We start from the raw sequence: 22,544 nt of genomic DNA, 5'->3' as shown, positions 1-22,544 counted from the left end.
AGGATCAAGTGAGATAATGCATATAAAGGACCATATAAATTTCAGCTATTAAATGTCACTGTATGAATTGTAACTAGGAACTGTCAAATTGATTATATTTCCAGTGTCTAAGCACAATGCCTGAAACATAGTAGATGATTAATAAATGCTTGTTGGTGGATTTATACAGGAAACCTCTAATAATCAGTTATCAATCTTCATCCTTACAAATTGAAATTCCAACTCCAAGTCAGCATTTTTGCAAAGGAAGATACGAATTTTACAGTACTTAGTGGTCTAGATTCTTTTTTAATAAGAGCATTCCTGTAGAGAATGATACTAGTTTGTTTTGTTTTGATTTGACTTCATGCCTTCAGTTGAATTACTAGTGCCTGGAACCTATCACCATGGCTAAGGCAGTCAGAATTTCCCTTAGCATTATCAAGAATTGACAACTTGGGTGCAAAACTCACTCAAGCTAGAAATTAACAAATAAGATTTAAGGAAGAAATCCCCCCCCCTTAATAAAAAGGGGAATTTTTTAGATATTGTGAGGAATATACAAATATATATTTACATATCTCAGAACTAAAATGGATCTCAGGATAACACCTGATAGAGCTCCCTTATTTCATATAGGTGAAAGTTGTTGTCATGTCTCCTTTACAAATGAAACAACTAAGACTCAGGGATCATAAGATTCAATAACTATAGAAAGTTGGAAAGAACTTCAGATGCCATGTAGTCCAATTCCTTTATTTTATAAGGAAAAACTTAAGCTGAAGGAAATTGAGGCCTAGGGCATTTAAGGTTTTCCTGAATATGTGAATGAATAAATAAAGTTATTTGTCCTTATCTGGTTTTTTAGGCAGTTAAAGATTAAGGCTTTTTTAATCTTCACAATTTGCATTTTTCATTAAAAATAAAAATTCCAATGGTTATAATTCAGCTTTTATAAAGTTTTTATTTAATCAAAGGGCAAAACTGAAACAGTTAAACAACTTACTTTAAAATTTTCAATACCTATTGCACAAAAATCTTTCATCTAAAAAACTCAGATATTGATAGATCTTATCACATAGTTCCTCACAGCACTTCCAAAGATAAAACATTCACTTTATAGGTTAGAAATAAAATGTGGCAAGCTTATCTTATGTCTAGAAAGAGTCAAATATCTAATGAAATTGATCATGTAAACCTTCTATTAGAAAACAATATTGTTTTTCTTAACAACAGGTTCTGGGTCAATTAAACCCTAAGTAAATTTTTGAGGATGCTTCCTGTAGTCTCAGCACTGATTGCTAAAGGGGAATGAGGCTCTTACATGATAGGTGAAGAGAAAAGACCTATACACAATACAACAATAAAGGATCCCAGAAATCAAAGCTAGGCCAAAACTTTTAGATACCTAAGGCAATGTTAGAAAATTGTTCTTTGTGAAAGAATGAATACAATTTTGTCCCTTAGCAGAATGTTTTATTTCAATTTAGAGGTGCAGTTGAAGCAACAGAATTAAATCTTTGTTATTGTCATTCAAAATACTTATAAAAATTTCTTAAAAGTCACAATATAGAAGATGGTGGTGTGAAGGCAGGAATTCCTGGAAACACATTCCCCAAAAAACTCCAAAAGCCATCAAATTATAATTCTAGCCCAAATTTAGAGGGGCAGAACCCATAGAAAGACTGAGTGATACAGTTTCCCAGTTCAGAAAAACTCAGAAGTTCCACAGAAAAGGTCTGTTCCACCAGGACCAGGGGCTGGAAAAAGAACCACAGCCCAGCTGCAGCTACAGCCACAGCGCAGCACAGCCAGCCTGGGTGCCTGGGTCCATGACAGAGGGGGTGGTTTCCAGACCTCTTGCCCCAGGGATCATCAGGGGACAGCTGGAAGTGGTGAGGGAACTCTGCTGCACCAGAATGAGTGCAAAGTGGAGCTCAGGCCTCAAAACAGCCCTGTGGTGAGAACCTGCAGTGGGAATCAACAGAGCCACCCAGCATGTCCAGAGCTCTCAGCCCGTAGACAGTAAGGGATTTGGGGGAGACTGCAGAGGTCTCTCTGCTCTCCCTGGGGTAGGACTCAGCTGTTTGTCCACACTTAGATCAGGTTTCAGTCTGGGCCCCTAAAACACCACCATAGCTGAACAGGGAACGTCCTCACAGCTCCAGGGAAGAGGAGAGGGACTGAAAACAGGCAAGAGAGCAGTCTTTCATAAGACCTTGAAAGAATTAAGGTCCCTGTAGGTTGTTCCCAAAACCTCCCAAAGCCTTGGGAGTGTGGTAAATCAGTCATAGGCTGAGGAAAGAAGAAAATGGTCAGAGGTTAAATTCCAGCTCTTATTTAATACCTCTGTTATTTAACTTCTCAATGTCTTATATATTCTTCATTTTTAAAATAGACAGTGGGACAAGAAGTTATCTTCAAAAGCTATTTTTGATTCCATGATCCTAGAGGGTAACATGTTAATAAAATAGTGGATATTTGACCTATGTTAGTCTATCTTTCCTATGAAAAATTCATGAAAGTCTCAATAACTTTTAAAATAATAATTCAGATAAAGTTCCTTCATTCAATTAATAACAAGGTACACTTGGATAACAGTTTAAAGTTTAAAAACACTTTTCTCAACTACTGACATGATAATATAAGTGGAAAGAATATGTAATTAAAATGCCCAAGCTTAATCCTGAATAACTGAGAATACCTGAGCTGAGAAAATGCATCCCATCCCCATGCCCTCACCTTAATTGTAGAGATGAAGGACTGTAGGTGTAGAATATTACATATGTTGTCACACATGGTCTATGTTTTTTATGGTTTTACTAAAAAATTAAGCTTTTGTTACAAGGAATTTGCTGGGGAAGGGAGCAGAAAAGCTATATCCAAATATGTATATCATCTAAAAATAGAGGAATCAATAAAAATAATATAAAATAAAAATAACATTTGTTCTTCACAATAACCTACCTTCTGAAGCAGACCATGCAAAGGGTATATCTAGTCAAGATAAAGGAACTGAGACTCGGAGAAATTAAATGACTTGTTCAAAGCTCCCTTAACTAGTATCACTCAGAATTCAAACTCAAATCTCTAGGAACCAAGTCCAGTGTGTTTTGCCACACATCACTCTCCCAATGGTGTAATATGATCTTGTAAATTCACTAAGTTTCAGAATCAAAAGGAGACATAAAAATCACCTAGACTAACCCTTGATAGAATTAGGCATTGGTTCAATAGTACTGCTAATTACAGATTCTGTTTGATCATTACCACTACCCAGGGTTTTCTGGAGTCAGCTTGAATAGTTTCCCAAGAGACTATATATTTTCTTTGTATCTAACTCAGAAATATACAAATACTACATGTAAGGACTTAATTTATTGGTGGCCTATGTGCATTTGTTTTGTTTTGTTTTCTGGAAAGCTGATTGTTAAACATTTATCAACACAACCTTACCTTTACTATTCTATTTTTAAACAGTTCTCATTTTTAGGAAGAATTATACTGAAATTAGACTTTCAGCCAAGAACATCCAGATTCAGATGATTAACTCATCATGATGCAATCAGAACTCAACTTATCTACTTATAACTGAGTGACCTTAGCAGAAATTTATTTTTTCTCTCTGGGCCTCATATTTCTCATGTATAAAATAGGGATGTTGAACTAAATAAACTTAAGGCTGTTATTTGCATAGGATTGAGCCAGAAATATAAGAATTAAAGGCAGGACCTTAAGGGATCATAATTAGATTAGAAAGTCAACAGGAATTTCATAAAACAAACTTGTGGTAAGTTTATTCCCTGGCACTCTATGAAATATTCCCATCTCAGACTTATCTTTAAGGATGTTGTTTAGCTATGTCAATCGTGTTCAGTTCTTTGTGATCTGGGGAACCAAACTGTCTTTTCCTTTTCTTTGCAAGGCAATGGGGTTGAATGACTTGCCCAAGATCACACAACTAGATAATTATTAAGTTCCTGAGGTAAAATTTGAACTCAGGTCCTCCTGACTCCAGGACTGGTGCTCTATCCACTGAGCAACCTAGCTGCCCTGAACCATACTGCCTATGAAGTTTTCTTGGCAAAGATACTGGAGTGGTTTTCCATTTCCTTCTCCAATGGATTAAGATAGACAGAGGTTAAGTGACTTGGTCATGTCCACACAGCAAGTAAATCTGAGGCCAGATTTGAACATAGGTCTTCCTAATTCTGGGCCCAGCTCCTTATCCCCTAAGTCATCTACCTGCCTCCTCTTTAATGAGCAAACTCCCTAAAATTTTAACAGTTGAGCTTTCAAGTAACCAAGATTGTTATTTTAGTGAACAAAATTTATCTTTCTTCTAGTAAAGTTACATTGAAATGCCATCCCTGCAAGAGGATGAAGGACTATGATGAAGGTCTGTGGAAATAACAACAATCTTAATATTTTATAGAGATAAACACTTAATATTTATACACCATTGTAAGTCTCCTGTGAAGTATCCTGGTGGTAAGGAGGAGACCCTGGGACCTCAAAGACTATGCCGGTAGAATTTCAAGATGGAAAACATTCCAAGGACCTCCCTAGTAGAGAAACTTATAACAAGAAGGCTAGTTAACAGGTGACTAATCTTTTCAGATATTGGAATTCATGGAAATCACAGTGTTTCCACAGAAACAGTCAGACAGTCAAGAGCAAACTTTTTATCAAATACTACTATTTTTCAGCCACAATGCTAAGAGCTGGAGCTACAAGAAAGGCAAAGCAGTCTGTGCTCTGAAGGACTTACATCTAATGGAAACAATATGCAACTAGATATATACAATCAACACACAACGTTGGATTTAGAAGAAAATAGAGATAGAAATGCTAGGTAAATTGACAGGTAAGGAGGAAGCATTAAAGAAGAATGGGGAAACCCTCTTACAGAAGACGGGATTTTTTTCTGGTATTAGATAGAAGTCATTCATTTATTTTGTTATGGTCAAATAAATGGACTAACAAATTCGGAATCAGAAGACTGGGTTAAAATTTTGACTCTTCCACTTACTCACTGTGAACTTTAGCAAATCCCTTAACTTTTGGGGTCTCGAATTTCTCAGATGTAAAATGTGAGAGGAAGTAGTGAGTGAAGTGGTTAACCTCTCTGACTCTTTCAGCCATAAATCTGTTTCTCCATTCTCTTTGAGAATATGGGGGAATCTATTTGTCTTTTTTAATCTAACGTACTTAATAGCAGTAATAGGATGATGTTGTTGTTGGTATTCAGTCTTGTCTGGTTCTCATGGTTCCATATGGGGTTTTTTTGTCAAAGATAATGGAGTGGTGTGTCATTTCTTTTCCCATCACATTTTATAGATAAGGAACTGAGGCAAAATGGATTAAGTGACTTGCCCAGGGTCATAGAGTTGGTAAGTATCTGAGCCCAGATTTGAATTCAGGAACAAGAGTCTTCCTAACTCTAGGCCTCATAATTTATCACCGCTTTACCACCTAGCTGTTCTATTTTTAATTACTGACTGAATGACTGACTTTCTAAAATATAGAGAGACTGTGACTTGTATCACTGGAAGACATGTCCACAGTAACACAGTAAGTAATCCTTAAAGAATTAAAGTGTATAAAGATTATAAAGGGTTTTACCTTCTTGGATCCTTATAGCAACCTTATTATGTAGAAAATGAATGTAATTTTCCCCACTTAATAGATGGGTGAATAAGAATTAGAGAACTTAAAGCTAATAGTTTATGAAGAGCCCAAATCAACTGACTTATTGCCAGTGTTCCCTTCACCATGCATGCTTCCTCCCCATTCCACTGAAATATATGGCCTGTCTGGCATCTTGGTATGACTTAACAACAACTGATAGAGAGAACTGGGAGTTATCTTATCAATCTGACAAGTGTAGACATCTCATCTAAATTGATCCTGAGTCTAAGAAAATATTTTCCAACCACTAGTATAATTTTATTTTATGTTGGTTGCTGGTTTTTTTTGTTTTTTGTTTTTATTTTGGCAGAATCAAAGATAGAGAAGAGGCTGTTATGCCTAGTAATAATTATTATCCCTATGATCATTTTAAGCATTAAAAATTATATAAATATGAATTGATGTTATCTCATGTTTACAAAATGTTTTCCTCACAATAACTCTGTAATACAAGTATTATTAAATTCCTTCGTACTGAAAGAGTAGAAAGTAATTTAAGGACTACTTCATCTTTCTCCTTGGGTTCCCAGGACCTATCATATTACCTGGGAAAGACCTTAATTCAAAAAGGACAAGGTCTCTCTCATTGTATCTGAGGTTATCTTTAATCATCTTGACACTGGACTCAGATGATTCTAGAGGAGAGAGTTAATTTGATGATTTTGCACAAGCCTGCCTCACAAATCTATTTCACTTACACATCAGGACCTTACCTCCTCATGTCATTGGTCCTTTTTGAGAATGAAGGACAAACAAGCACAAACAGTCTCAATTCCTAGAACATTGCAGACATTTAATAAATTGAATCTTAACCAGTCATCGAACTCAATCTTTCTAATTTTCTAATTTATAGATAAGAAAGTTGAGGCATAGAATCACCCAGGATTAAGCACTTCGTAAATTGGATAGGATTTGAAACTAGAATTTTTTCCACTTCAAGTCTATCCTTATATCATCCTGAATTTCATTCAAAAAGGAACAGAAAAAGTAGAAGATAATATTTTTGCCTTCAAGAAGTTTATACTCTTGTTGGAGAGAAAACTGTACCTAAATGAACTCGAGAAAATTTAAGGCAATAAAAATGTTGTAAAGATTTTGAATAAGAAAAATACTACTGAAATCTAGCATTGATTCATAAAAATAAATTTATAAAACTATCGGGGCCTAACAACCATATAAGTTTGACAGGTAGAAAGAAGGGGAAATGGATTATTTCTGGTGGAAGTGGGCAGTAGAAGTTTTCAAGAAAATGATAGGTGACCAATATCAGGTATGTGGTAGAAATGGTTCTTTTCAAGAATAGTTTGGTCTTGATGATCCTTGAGGGTTGAACTTGCAACTATAATTTATTTTCATAACATAACTTAAAGTTTACAAAATATTAATGGTTTCTTTGACATACATTATCTCTGTCAATAAAATTCTCTTTGAAGGACTGATATGTGTTAACTCTACCCCAGGGAAATCTTGGGATTATGGTTCAGAAACGATGTTTTCAAAGTTAGATCACAAAGTTCATATAGACACATTTGAATGCAATAGTTTTTGAAATTCAGTGTGAAATTCTGGGGGTAGTTTTAATTCTTTAAATCTATCATTAAGGAATATGCCATTCCAAACTTTCCTCATTATAATGATTCCTGATTTTCTCTCATCCAGTCTAATCATTTTAGGTACGTGTCAAATCATTCCAAAAAATGTATATGTCTTTTAACTACCCATATTATATTATTTCCTCTCAGACCCTAGGCCCTCCTCTGTCAGTTTAGTCCTTGACAAGACTACTCTAATTAATTTACATATTATTTAAACTATTTTATTGTGCACATTGGAACTTTAAAGAAACCCCACTTTAATCTTGGACTTTTCAACAAACATTCCTTATACTTCTTCCCTTTAATGGAAAATTTGACTTTCCTTTAATATTACAAGACATTCCTTGCAGTTCAATCTACTGGAAGCCATTCCTCCTAACTTAAAGGACCAGGAAGGATAATGGGCAATTCAATTTAATTCAAACATCATTTAAAATTGATAAAATTTATTATATCCACCATTTGCAAAAAAGGTAGTTATTGATCATTAATTAATAAATAATAATAATGTTATTGATTTTCTCCCCAATGTTCCATCTAGAACATTCTTTTATCATCATCTCTCACTGATCTACTTTTATCAGCCTACTCACATCCTTCTTGCCTCAAGCATATAAACACTGAATCCGAAATGGCCCTTGTGCTGCTCTTCCCACAGGTGCTTCATTCTTTGCTGCTTAAACCAGTGTGTTACCCAGGCACCAGGTGACATATTCATGAGGGAGTTGAAACAAGCATGCATGGGGAAGGTGCAGCAGGCAAAAGTTCCTGCACTTGACCCTCACCAGGACTGGAAATGCATATATTTGCTTGTATAACTGAGACAATTGAAATCAAGGACACCTACATAAGGATAATATGTTATTTCTAAACTCACTGCTTCCCTTGGTGGGTGGGAATTAATGATCACCCCACTCACTATTGCAAAAGCTGGACATGGTACCCACTTGTTGCCTTTGTGATATTCAATTAACCTTGTCACTACTTCCCCAAACACCCAAAACTTAGCACAAAAATTGGTACATAGTAGACATTGAATAATATTCATAATATTCATAATAGGTGATCCCTGACACAATGCTGTGAGATAAGAAGGGAAGGTATTACTATTATTAAGTCATTCAGTTTGACCATTTGAATTCAGGATACCAGGGCTTAAGCAATAAATAAGAGTGGAGTTTGAATGGGTAAAGTGAGTTCATTTGATGATGTGTCTGGATGAAGAATTTGAATTTAATTTGATATATATAATAGGGAAAATAAGGTAGCAGAACTAGATAAAGGTCCATTTGAAATATATGATTCCACTTCTATTCTCCATTCAGCTACCTATGTCTCCCCTTTCATAACTCATAAATGCCCCATAGGTAGTGCAGAGGTAAGAAAGAAATCTGAATCCTTATTGGACTATTTGCATGCTTTGGTTCAGGCAGATGCAGAGTGTAGTTTGGGCTCCAAACTCAGGGAAATTCCCATGAAATCTAGTTTCCAAACTGAGGTCCTCCGGGTGGAAGGGTTTCCCCACATTATGTAATTGCTCCTTAGAGAAACTCCAGCTTCAGTCTGAGTACCTTTTTCTTAAGCAGCAAATATCTCAATTGTGACTATAGCTCCAGTACCAAAGGTAGGTAAAGGGTTAGGGCATATTAGATTAGCTCAAACTGAAGCTATCTAGATGTAATTGCTCAATTTTCTCTTTAATAAATTCATTCCTTCAGTCCTGTCCTTTTTCTTGACACTGAATGGAAACTGACAGCAATGAAAAAAGTTATGAAGACTTGGGTGTGAATCTGATCTCATAGAGTTTGTAGCTGTAGGACCCTAGGCAAATAACTTTGCCTTTCACAACTTCAATTTCCTTATATAAAATGGGGGTGATAATATCTATAACATGCTATATCATCTGAATTCCTGAAAATTGAAGTTAGGATTCTGTCATGACTACTTTTCATTCTGTAGTACAAAATAATTTCACATGAATTATCTTACTGGATAACCACAAACCTCTTAGTCTTTATGTTAGATATTGTGATGCCCAGTTTGAAAATTTGGAAACAGATGCCCAAAAGTTAAATGACTTGCCCAAGGTTATATAATTAATAGGTAATATAATCAGGACTAGAATGACTGCATCCTGATTTCTGGTCCCCTGTTCTTATCATTACCTCATGATATTGTCCTGCCATCACATATGTCTACAGTAGCAGGAAATTAAGTAGAAGATAAAGCAAAAAACTGATTGCACTCACTGAGATAGATAGAAAACTTATAAGCATAGGCTGCTTTAGATTGTTTCCCCATTTGCTCATCTTCTGAGGAAAATTTATGTAAATATGACATCAAACTAGATGATCCTGAAAGATCCCCCCCTTTTAACTCTAAGATTTAATTTATTAAATGTCTGCAATGTTCTAGGAATTAAGATCATTTGTTGTTGTTCGTCCTTCATTCTCAAAAAAGACCAATGAAATTAGGAGGTAGTGTCTTCCCACACTTCTAAATCTATGATCCTGTGATCCAGTGTAGTATCTTGTTGGAACAATATTTATTGTTTAATAGACATGAACTATTAGAAGTGGATTAGAAAGAAAGAATACAAGGAAGAATAAAAATATGGACTGTAAAATAAATATACAAAAGTTGAGGAAATGAAGAAATGATAAATTAGAGATGACAATAAGAAAATGAGTTTTGAGTAGAGTTCTTTAGGGTGGTAATGGATATAGATTAGCAAAGAATGAAGGGGAGAGGATTTTTGAAAATATTTTACTCAAGACTTACTTTTACTTTAGTAATTTATATATATATATATATATATATATATATATATATATATATATATTCCTCCTATATTCTTCTCCACAAGAAAGAAGGTATATTGAGAATAAGAATTGCAAAACTAAAATAAGTCCTATTGCACATAAGTCTATTGACAACATGAATTTTTATTTGAAGTTCTTTCTAAGATGAAATAAATTTTCCTTTTCATGGGGCATGGTACAATCTAAGTACTGAATAAATACTTTCTATCTGCCTGATTTATAAGAAGTGCCAAATATTAAAAGGGTCAGAGAACAAATAGTTTAGCTAACTACTTTCTGATTTTGAAGTTTTCAGTACCAAGAACAACTAGTGATAGCAATAACTGGTATCTGCAATTTTAATATTTAGGTCCTTTTTTTATTAACAACATGGGATATAAATATACATATAACAATGAATGAAAGGGGAAGTAATGGAAGATAAAGGAAAAGATAAAAGAGTTAGTAAACTCAAAGTGTACCTTTCAGGACATCAAGCCATTTATGATATTTCAGCAGTTTGAGTATGATTTTATTCTGTTTATCATGCATATTTTTTCCTTGTTTTTAAATGCCAGACAGCTATGAAATGATTTTGAAATGTCATAGAAGGTCATTATAACCATAAGATATGGATTTGGTTTGAGAACTAGGTTACTTGAATCCTCCAAAATTCATAAATACATTTTTCTCTTCCTTGCCAATTTTATTTCATCAGTATTATGCACATTACTATCATCATTATCATATGAAAATCATCAAATGAAAATGTACAGCCTAAGGTTCATTTTACCAAGTTGTGAACTTTGAAGAGAGGCAGCATGCATGGTGAATAGAGGGTTGCCTTTGGAGTCAGAAAGACCTATGCTGAAGTTCTGTTTTTGAAACATTAGTAAAGCTTTAGGGTTTGGAGTCAGAAAATCTGACTCCAAATCTTGGCCTTACTACATATTGCCAGTGTGAACTTAAACAATTCCCAGATTCTTGCTGAGTCTCAATTTCATTATCTGAAAAATGAGAGGATTTAGATCAACTTTAGACTCCTTTCTAGTCATATATCTTATGAAAGTAAACACAAACATTGGGCATTCAGGATACAGTTGAATTGTCTATCTGAATAAGTGGAAGAATTCCATACCTCAAGGAGTTCTCAACATGTAATAAATCAGAAAATCAGACAAAAAATAATAAAAATAAATAACTGCTAAAAGGAAAGGACCAGGGAAAGGAAATACCAAATGTACACTGACCCTAGAGTGAAAGGATCTTAATCCAAATCTTGCCTTTCTTTACATTTGTGAATTTTGACAAATCTTTAAACTTCATGAACCTCAGTTATCTCACCTATAAAATGAGCAGATTGGATCATAAATCTCCATATCATTTCTAACTCTATACCTAAGATTTTTGATTTTACAGATGAGTTTCTGAGAAATTATAATTACAGGCTAACCAAAGGTAAGGCACACAAGCACCCTTGTAATATATTATCAAGGAAAAATTGCTTGTTAGAGTAGCGTGAGTGGTATCACAGAGTTGCACAAACAGACAAAGTCAGGCTGTTCATATAATAAATAATTGGAAACTACACAATATCAATAGTTCTGAAAAGAAAAACCCAATATTTTAGATGGAATTCCTGTGGTGGATTTGCTTGAAGACATGGGAGAGAGCCATACGGAATTAAAAATCATGAAAGAGTTGTGACCTGTATAAATGGTAGTACAGAGATGGCTGTGATGATGGGTCCATTAAAGCTTTGGACTATTTAGAATATTTGGGCAGTTTTTAATAGGCAAGATTTCATTGCAGGGGCGGCTAGGTGGCGTAGTGGATAAAACACCGGCCTTGGAGTCAGGAGTACCTAGGTTCAAATCCAGTCTCAGACACTTAATAATGACCTAGCTGTGTGGCCTTGGGCAAGCCACTTAACCCCATTTGCCTTGCAAAAAAAACCCCTAAAAAAATGATTTCATTGAAACAGTGAACCCAAATGGTGAGAAACTTCCTTTATCAATGCAGATTAGCTCCATCTCTATAATCTAGAGTCTGGAGCATTTGTCCAGAATATTGAGGGGTGGCAAATGACTTGCCCAGAGTTTCACAAGGATGTGTTAGAGGTGGGACTAGAACTCCATTCTTTCTGATCCCAAGAACAACTCTCCAGATGAAGGAAGGAAGGAAGGAAGGAAGGAAGGAAGGAAGGAAGGAAGGAAGGAAGGAAGGAAGGAAGGAAGGAAGGAAGGAAGGAAGGAAGGAAGGAAGGAAGAAAGGAAGGAAGGAAGGAAAGGGAGGGAGTAGGAAGGAAGGGAAGAAGGGAGAGTGGGATGAAGAAAAATGAATATGAAGCACTAAGGAAACTTGATGCCTATTGAGATCAGCGGAGCCAGAACTGTTTCTACTACTTTAGAAAACCAGATTTAATAAAGGTCATGGAACAAAAGCATTTTTCTTTTCTTTTTTTCTAATTCATTTGTTCTATTTTGTTAAGTGCTAAGGGTTTGTGTAATAATTCATTCCTTAGTTTGTATGTTTGCTTGATTATTTGTTTTTGTTAATGGTCATTAAGTTAATAATAATTTAAAAAACAACATCAGAAAGCCATTATCAGTTTGCTCCCAACATAAACAAAGAAACCACTAACAAACAATCTTAGTAATGTCAGGGATGTCACCATTAATGAGAATATGTCTCAGAAGACACAGATGGCTTTTGCAGCTGTTATCCCAGTTTTCCTACTTACTTAATCTAGCACTTCTTTAGATAGAACCTTGATCTCAGAAGTGATTTCCTTCCCTTGGTACAAGTTAAAACTCAGCATTATTCACCATCCATATCCAAACCATCAGGAGAAGTTCACTTTGTCTTTCAGGCACTTACACATTGTCACACTTATAACATCTTTATTCTGAAAATATTCCTCTCTGACTATATTCCCTAACACCATTTTTATAGGTTTGAAGAACAATATCAAATAGAATGTTTGTTAAAATAAGGACAAAAAAGAAACTTGATTTGTCATTTCACTGGCATAAAGAATTTCCTGGTGAAGAAACTCCCCTCTACCAGTGAAGGTCCATACTTCCTCTATTATGTATCATTTATTTCATTACCTAGAGCAAAGGTGTCAAACATTTGACCAGCACATTTCTTGGTAACACTCCTGAGTGCCCCTCAAACAATACTATAATATTATTTAATAATTAAAATGTAATACACAATATTTTAAAACTAAATCAATATTTCCCTGTTGAGTTTGACACCACTGAATATGAATTATGCACTATGCAAAACTATAGCTGAAACGGATCAAAGACAGAATGTGAAATTGGATCTTCCTGTGGGCAACTTGAGCCCTTAAACATGCTGCTTCTCCGATAAATCATGAAGGAAAAATTATAAGAGAGAAGTAGCATGATGATATCATGGAACTTTATTTTTTTTAAAGGGTGATTATCTTATTGCCCAAATGTACATTGACTCTGAATATAAAATGTATTCTTATAACCTCAGAGGTCAGCTAAACTACTTTTCTAATTTTTCAGATAAAAAAAACTGAAATCAAGGTAAAATACTGGATAGAGCATCAGACTTAAAGTTAGGAAGACCTGAGTTTAGATTAGAACTCACTTAGTTGTGTGACCCTGGGCAAGTTATTTAATTCGGTTAGTCTCAGAGTTCTCTTTTGTAAAATGAACTAGAAAAGGAAATGGCAAACCACTCCAGTATCTTTGCCAATAAGTTCTTTTTTTTTTTAGGCTTTTGCAAGGCAAATGGGGTTAAGTGGCTTGCCCAAGGCCACACAGCTAGGTAATTATTAAGTGTCTGAGACCGGATCCGAACTCAGGTACTCCTGACTCCAGGGACAGTGCTTTATCCACTACGCCACCTAGCCACCCACCAATAAGTTCTTAAATAGGGTCACAGAGAGTCAGACACAGCTAAAATGACTGAATAGCAACAAAACAAAGATTTTTAAGTGATTTGCTCATAGTTGTATTATCATAGGTAAGATTTGAACCTGAATCTTCAGTGTAAATTCCAGCACTAAATACACTATACCACCAATCTTAAGTCAAATCTCTTCCAAAAGAAAATATGAACATAATATTTTTATTTTGTATATCAACTTAAATTAATTTTATAAATTAGGATAAAAATAATAGCTGACAACTGCAATTGTAAAGTATTTTGCTTCATTTGACACCACTGACATTGACATTGAAACTCAACAACCTTGGGAAATATTATGGTGCCCTAAAAGCACCCCAACTTATACTCTCAGGTTTGTCTTGTTACCCCAGATTCTAGGTACTCTGCAGATCAGTAGGCAAAAATTCTATAATTCATAATCCCTCACTTATATTTTTGCATCTGACAGTCAAATGACATAATTAGTTTGACACACAAAAAAATATGTGTGCTGTGTTCAGTCAATTTATGACCTCACTGGGGTTTCTTTGGTCTATGATACTGGAGGAGTTTGTCATTCCCTTCTCTAGATAATTTTACAGATGAGGAAACTGAGGAAAATGGAGTTAAGTGCCTCACCCAGGATGACAGAGTTAGTGTCTGAGGCCAGATTTGAACTTAGGTCTTCCTGTCTCTATGCCACTTAGCTACCCATGATATACTAAGGAGTAGTAACAAAGCATCTTCTCATAAACTTAGGACAGAAGCTGGAGGGAGTGGCTGATTTGAGATTAATTGAAATAATCGATCTTGGTCTTAGAGAAGACATAATAAGATGTTTTTTTATTCTTGTTAGGCAATGGTGTTAAGTGGCTTGCTCAAGGTCACATAGCCTCATTTGGATTCAGGTCCTTCTGACTCCAAGTGCTTTAACCATGTGTGTACTATATCTTATATAGAATAATATTTGACTTTCATTTCAAAGAAAACCAGAACATCAGGAAGGTGAAGCTATGACAAACATGTGAATTGGATTCTACACTAAGTTATCAGCCTCATTTTCTCCTCTAGAGCCATCTGGATCCACTGGTCAGATATGAATAAGGACAATTGGATATGGCAAGAGTTCTTCTGACATTTTAACAATGTGTCCAGCCCTCTGGCTCTGTAGACCTTCAATTTGATAGTCTAATATCTCTTCTCTCCCATACTTTCTTTCAGAGCTTCCCAAATACTGACCTAGTTCTAACCTCATTGTCAATGTATACCCCCCGGAAAGAACACTACCAAGGTAAGTGAACTTGTCCACAGTATTCAAAACTTCTCCATTTGCTAAAACTGGTAATTCTATATATGGAGTTGTGATGGTGCCTGATGGAGCACCTGGGTTTTCTTGGTTTTAATTGTTAGACCAAAATTAGCACAAGCAGCAGAGAATCGATCCATACTTTGTTGCATCTCAGTTTCAGAGGCTGCATTGAGTATACAATCATCTGCAAACAGAAGATCATGCACCAACACTCCCTCCACTTTGTTCTTGGTTTGCAACCTTCTCAAGTTGAAGAATTTGTCATCAGTGCAGCAGCTGACCTTGAAGCCATGTTCATCCTCAGTAATGGTGCTTGATAACATGACTGAAAACAGGTAAGGACTTAATAAATGCTTGTTGCCTCACTCTTTGACAAACCAACTATGCCATTTATTATTTGTGATCTTCTTTCTTAGGCCTCAACTCCCTCATCAGTAAAATGAGGGGGCTGAATTAAATGATCTCCAATGTTCTTTCTAACTCTATATCCATTTTATGTATCCATATATAGAATTTTATATATATATATATATATATATATATATATATATATATATATATATATTCCAGTGAAAACCTTTTCATGAAGAGCATTGGACAATGCCTTATCTCAGTAGAGTCTATAATGCAGAGATAAACTCAACTTTGCTATTGACCTTGGCAAATAATCACTTCCAATTGAGTATGGCATTGTTTGACTTTCAAGTGCACTTTCAATGCATGACTATCTGTGGAAAGGACCCTGGATTTGGACTCATATAAATCCTGGCTTCAAATCCTGTTGGCTTTGTCCTGTTATACCTGTATGCCCTTAGGAAAATCCTTTCCCCTCATTGGGCCTCAATTTTTTCATCTGTAAAATGAAGAGGATGATCTAGATGACCTTTAGGGTCCTTTCCCAGTTGTGAAACTATAAGCTTTTGCTTTAGTTTGTGCTGTACTTTGGATTTATATCACACCTCTCTTCCATGGAGAGTTCAAAGGCTATTAATCAGCCTAGTTAAAATAGAGAGCCCTCAGTGCATTGGACTATGGATGGATATTTATGCAGCAGCTAACAGACTGGTAGTAAAGAATAACAACCCCAATATTCTTACCACAAATGAGACCATGCATAATTTAGAAACTTTGTTTCATTTTAGAACTCTGAACTGTTACATTTGAAGTTGATTTTAATTGAGTCTTTGAGTTTGATCTCAAAACACTTTGATCAAAATTATTACCTAATGAAACTCTCAGGAGGGGGCAAGATAGCATGGACTGATGATACCTTTGCTTGAAAGAGAGAAAAACAGATGTAGAAAACTAGAAAACCTTTTTCCAGCAGTAACTGAGTCAGAAAGAGAAATCTAGTTTCATGTATTCAAGGTCTCTGGTGCATCAGTTAGATGACAACTACAAACTTTCCCCAAAAACTATCTCTCAAGAATCTTCAGTTCTGAGTGAATTGTGACTTTGGAGACAGTCCGACAGGATTAGGTAGGATCAGTTATTTGTTCTTCTGAGTATATCTTAGTTTTTTCTTGAAAGGGATTGTTACAGAGAAACTTAGGAAAGCATATAAACTGATGCAGAATGAAGAGAGTAAAACCAAATGAAGAATACTATAACAACAGTATTAAAAAAACCAACTTTGAAAGATTTTAAAACTCTGATCAATACAACTAATGACTCCAGAATATTGTTAATAAAATATTCTATCCACCTCCTGATAGAGCAAAGATAAACTCAAAGCAAAATAAGTCACACATTTTAGACACAGTCAATGTGAAAATTTACCTTGCTTGTGCTACATATATTTCTTATAAAGTAGGTATTCATTTCTTTTGGGGGGTTTTTTTCCTAGTGTGAAGAGGTAAGAAGAGAAAATAAATGCTAATTAAGATATTAGTTAGAAAACAAAAACAAAATTTAATTTTAAAAGTTTTTAAAATATGTTTCCATTTTTTCCTCTCCAAAACCATCTACAATTATTTTCTTTTGTACCATGCTAAGAAAAATTTCCCTAGAATGTTTGCATGTATAGTACATTATATTCATTTGTACAAGTAATTATAAACATTCCATAAAATATGGTTTTTTGGTTGCTGCTAAGTGACAACCTTGGGAATATAACTGAATTTTAAGGACAGTATCATTGAAATCACATGGGCATATTGTGTATGCCTGTGTCTATATGTAAGAATATATTATGACCACAAGCATCTGCTAAGACTTGAAAATCTGCTAACTTTTTTATTATATTGACTTTCTCAGGGTAATTTTCATGCCCATTCCAGGCTCTGTATTTGGCCCATCCTGGGATACTTGAGTCTTTTAATTCCCATTTTTTCTGGCTAACTTGGTCAGCTGAGTCTTTGAAAGTTCATGATTTCCATTAACCTTTGAGTTGTCATATTGAACAGAATCCCCAATCTACTGTCTGGAGCCCTAATCTATGGGCTACAGAGGGTCACCTGCTGCATTGTTGAAATGAACTGCTTTGTTTTGTGTTTAAAACCAATGGTGGTAGCTCCAGACAGAGATGAATTTATCACAATAATAATAGAGTATGAAGTTATTTGCAAAGAAATATATTACCAGATAAATACCCTGAATGGATATCAGACGGATTAGCCCTGCATGCCATTTAAAGAAAGGAAACTACTTTGTAATAGGAAAATTATTTTTATATCTTTGATCTCACCTGCCGCATTTCCCTTCCATTCTGCTGATAATTTCAACACACTTTTATGAAGAGCAATTCCAGACTCCATTATTGTTCCAAGCTCTGACATTCTCATAGGAAATGAAAAATGGCCATAACCTTCCTTCCTGCTCATAAAGTCCTAGAAGGGGAGGATCAGACCAGAGAATCTTCTGACTTAGGGTAAATTTTTTATTCCTTTACATAAATCCCCCAGGCAGGAATAAGGAAAAAGTATTTCAAATCTAATTCCAAATATTTCACTTGGAATTTCTCTAAGAATAGAGTAGAATAGCTTTAAATTAGCATATTTTTAAATTTTCCAGTGAATTCACTAATATCATTAATTGGCTGTTAGTATTAAATCAACCAAAATATGGAACTTTAAAAATAGTTAGGTTCTAATTAATTTTCCCTGAAATTTTCTGTATAGGATATGCAATAATGGAAGGAAATGAATCTAAAGGATTATCCAGACCTGGGATTCTTAAATATATATGTATGCATATATAAAAATAAATATATACATATATGTGTGTATGTATATATGTATATATATATATATTTATATCTTCTCATAATGCTTTTAAATTCATAAAACAAAATATATAGAATTACAAAAGAAACCAATTATATTGAAAATAAAATTACCAAAATGTTACAAAGAAAAAGTTCACAGATCCCAAATTAAGAACTCTTGTTCTATAGTCCATTGGCATTATTTACTAATGAGGAAACTGAGGCTCCAAATAAGGAGTAATTTTACAGAAGTCAGTTAGCTTCCACAATTACAGCTCCACTGGTGTAGCTCTCTTTACACAATAAAATCAACTAATGCATTGTTTCATTATTCCTAAAGTAGTAAAAAGCTTGCTTTTTGTCGAGAACTTAATTACTTCTAGCATTTACCATATATGTATATGTATATTATATGTGTGTGTATATATACATATATATATATATATATATATATATATATATATATATATATATATATATATATATACTCTACCCAGGAATTCACTGAACTTTAAAGATATTATATCATTAAACCCAGTGTCTTGGAAAGGTAAATACTTTTTGATCTCATTTTCCAGAGGAGGAAACTGTGATATAGTGGTGATTTAGGATTGCCTATAAAAATCTCCCAAAGAGTTCCCATCATATTGAAGAAAGGAGGTGATATGTACTACCACTATATTATCATATTTTCCCCAATATTCATACCATATTCTAATTGCGTTCTGAATTCCACCCAATTAAATTCATTCCTTTGAAGGCAGTATATGATCTCTACTTCTCTTTTTCCCATGCTCCTAGTGTACGTAGTACCCAGTACGAATGCCATAAAATACATTTCCAATGCTTACAACTTGTGTGACTTTTGACACATCATTTATACTCTCTGGGTCTCATTTTATTGATTTGTTAAATTAGGTCTCATGACCATAGATGGTGGTCTATGAGGCTTCTTACAACTCACAATCTATGATTTTCAAATAAGTGTGAGCTGAATAGAAATCTCTTTTAAGATTTGAGTTAAAGGAGAAAGAAGATAGAGATCATTTATGAAATGTTTTCCTATGTACAAGGCACTTTTAAGTTTTGGAGTTACATGTAAAAGCAAATAAAGAAGTCCCCATGAAATTACATGAAGAGAGGTTTGATTGAGTTTCCCATCTATGAAGGCAAAAGACTCCACCATGGGAGCCTGGGGTAGACAAGTGTGCAGTCCTAGTTTCCAAGAGATAGTCCCAGAAGAGGCCATGATATCAATTTTATAGGAAATGATGAACTGTCAAAGCATCCAACAAGGAGTAGGGAAGAGAAGAACATGAACAAAATGTTCATTCTTTTCCCCTTTTCTCCAATCAAGAATGGTTCAGAACTCATGGGAAAGATGTTAGTAAATCTTCCTTTTACCTTGAAATTGAGAACTGCTTTTCTACTACAGTAAAAGTTATGGGGTGGCTAGGTGGCACAATGGATAGAACACCAGCCCTGGAGTCAGGAGTAGCTGAGTTCAAATCCGACCTCAGATACTTAATAATTACCTAGCTGTGTGGCCTTGGGCAAGCCACTTAACCCCATTACCTTGAAAAAAAACAACTAAAAAAAAAGAAATTATGGGGTCTTTTGAGATTATAAAATCACAGATTTAGAAGGCATTTAATGCAACCTCATTTATTTATAAGTAAATAAACTGAAGTATAAGAAAGTTAAAAAATTAGTTTAGAGCCACACAATCAAAAAGTGTCTGAGGTAAGATTTGAACACAGGCTTTTCTAACTTCATGTCCAACACAGCTATCTACTGTGCTACTTTATTCCTATTAAAATACAAATATTCACAACTCATAACACTGCACCTTCAAAAGTGCTTGACTTCTAGTCAAATGTGTTTTCAGTTCCTTGGGGGAAAAAAACTTATAAATTCAGTTATGTATGCAGCCTCCTACCTGCTTTCTCCTCCCCCCACTTCCTCCTTGCCCTCCATTGAGGTAGTTTAGCATCGTTCATCTCTATTGATGTTTAAGACCTCAATTTAAAGCTTAGCCAGATGCTTCTACATAAGCCACTTCAACCTTCATCTAGGCTACAGACATCTCAATAAACATTACTGCTACATTTTTTTAAATGCTAGTTTCTATGCTTATTGCCATAGACAGCAATCCTCATTGCAGAAGGATTTTTTAATGCTGTTTTGCCTTTAGGGCAGACACTGCCTGAGGTGTTTCTTTCTTACATGGAGTGGGGGAGAGAGAACTTAATCTTAAAAGCAGTAAAGTATTTCTGCTGCTTTCTATGAACACCACAGAAAACATGGAAAAGACAATGTGATACATATTACACTTTTTAAAATGAAAATAGTTTTAAAAGAAGATAGATATGTGCTATGGATCCTGAATGATTTTGATCTGATTTATGTTTTAGATAAAAAAAATTTATCTGTGACTTCTAATTGTTCCCTAATTACCCTTTGAAGATAGACTTAAGAGGTTGAATCATTAAGATTCTTGTAACAACTGGAACTGAGATGATAAATTAATAGGAATAGTAAAGTGGTCCCTTCTTTTATCAGCACCCTCTCTTTCTAACTTCAGAGCCAACTAAAATGAAAATATTGGGTGATAAATGAAAAGGAGAAAAAGAGAGGAGGAATGGAATGGGAAATTGGCAGAGGGGATAGGATGAGAAGGAAGGCATGCTCCAAAAGGATCTTGACTGTATTTACAGAACATCAGGAATTAGGATTCATTTTTGCCGCTAGATTAGTAATGGATGCATAGGGTCCACTAATTTTTATTGTGCTTGTGGTAAAACAGACCACACAAGCCTTCACTCTTGGAAGCCATGAGTGTTGTTCATTACATGACTTTTTAGTACTTGCAATGCTTTTGGATGTTCAGTAGGTGTCTTAAGGAAAAAGTACTCAGTATTCCTTTATACACAGTTAAAAATTATTTCCCCTCCCATACAGACTGTGGCCAGAGAACTACTAGTGTCCAGAAACAAAAAAAAAATAGTTCTTTATTCATTTGCTAGATACATCAACTTTTAAAAAAATGTAATTCATCTTTACCATTATATAAATTTATGCTGAACCTTAATGTCAATACAAAAACTGAATATCCACAATAACAAATATCTTGTTGTTATTGTTCAGTCTTTTATAGTATCTGATTTTTTGATCCTTATTTAGGACTTTCTTACCAAAAATGCTGCAGTGGTTTGCCATTTCCCTCTCCAGCTCCATTTCTAAGGAAAACAGGGTGGAAATGACTTGCCCAGGATCACACAGGAAGTGTCCAAGGCTGAATCTGAACTCATGAAGATGAGTCTTCCTGATTCCAAGCCCAGTGCTCTCTCCTCTTTGCCACCTAACTTTCCCCCAGTCAAAAATTTTACAATTCCTATTTCTTTTCATCCACATATATGTATATATAATAGTTGTTCTAATCACTTTAATTTTTATTACTCAAAATATCAAAAATCTAGAAAGGAACTTTAGAGATCATATAGTTCAACCCCCTAATTTTATAGATGAAGAAATTGAGATCCATAAAGGTTAAATGACTTGTCCAAGGTAGTACAAGTGGTCAGAAAGAAAATTTGATTCAAGTACTATGACTCCAAAACCCTCTCTATGCTATGTTGCCTTCTTATTCGTTTGACATCTGTCATACCCCAGTATTTATTTCACATGGAAGTTCATTTTCAAAACAAACATAAACACTTAAGTAAACAGATAAGATGGCATGATTATAGAGAAAGGGGTGTTACTGCTAGAAACTCATTCTTACTAGAAGAATCCACCCATAGAATTCTTCTTTTAACAAAGAAAGAAAAAATTCATTACCATTTAACATAGAGAAAAAATATGTTTAATGAGAGCTCAGAAGGTCATATTACATCCATTTCAGGGGAGAGGAAGAGGGGGGTGAGGAAGAGTGCTAGAGATGTTTGTAGGTAAAAATTTCACTGAGACAAGTAATCCCCTCCCCACCTCCACAGAAACATTGTCAATCCAACTATAGAAAATGAGAAATGAAAATAGACTACAAGAAGACA

This window comes from Macrotis lagotis, chromosome 5 (genome assembly GCF_037893015.1).
Source record: "Macrotis lagotis isolate mMagLag1 chromosome 5, bilby.v1.9.chrom.fasta, whole genome shotgun sequence".
Lineage (NCBI taxonomy): Eukaryota > Metazoa > Chordata > Mammalia > Peramelemorphia > Peramelidae > Macrotis > Macrotis lagotis.
The sequence above is the reverse complement of the archived record's forward strand: the minus strand, read 5'-3'. Positions refer to the sequence as shown.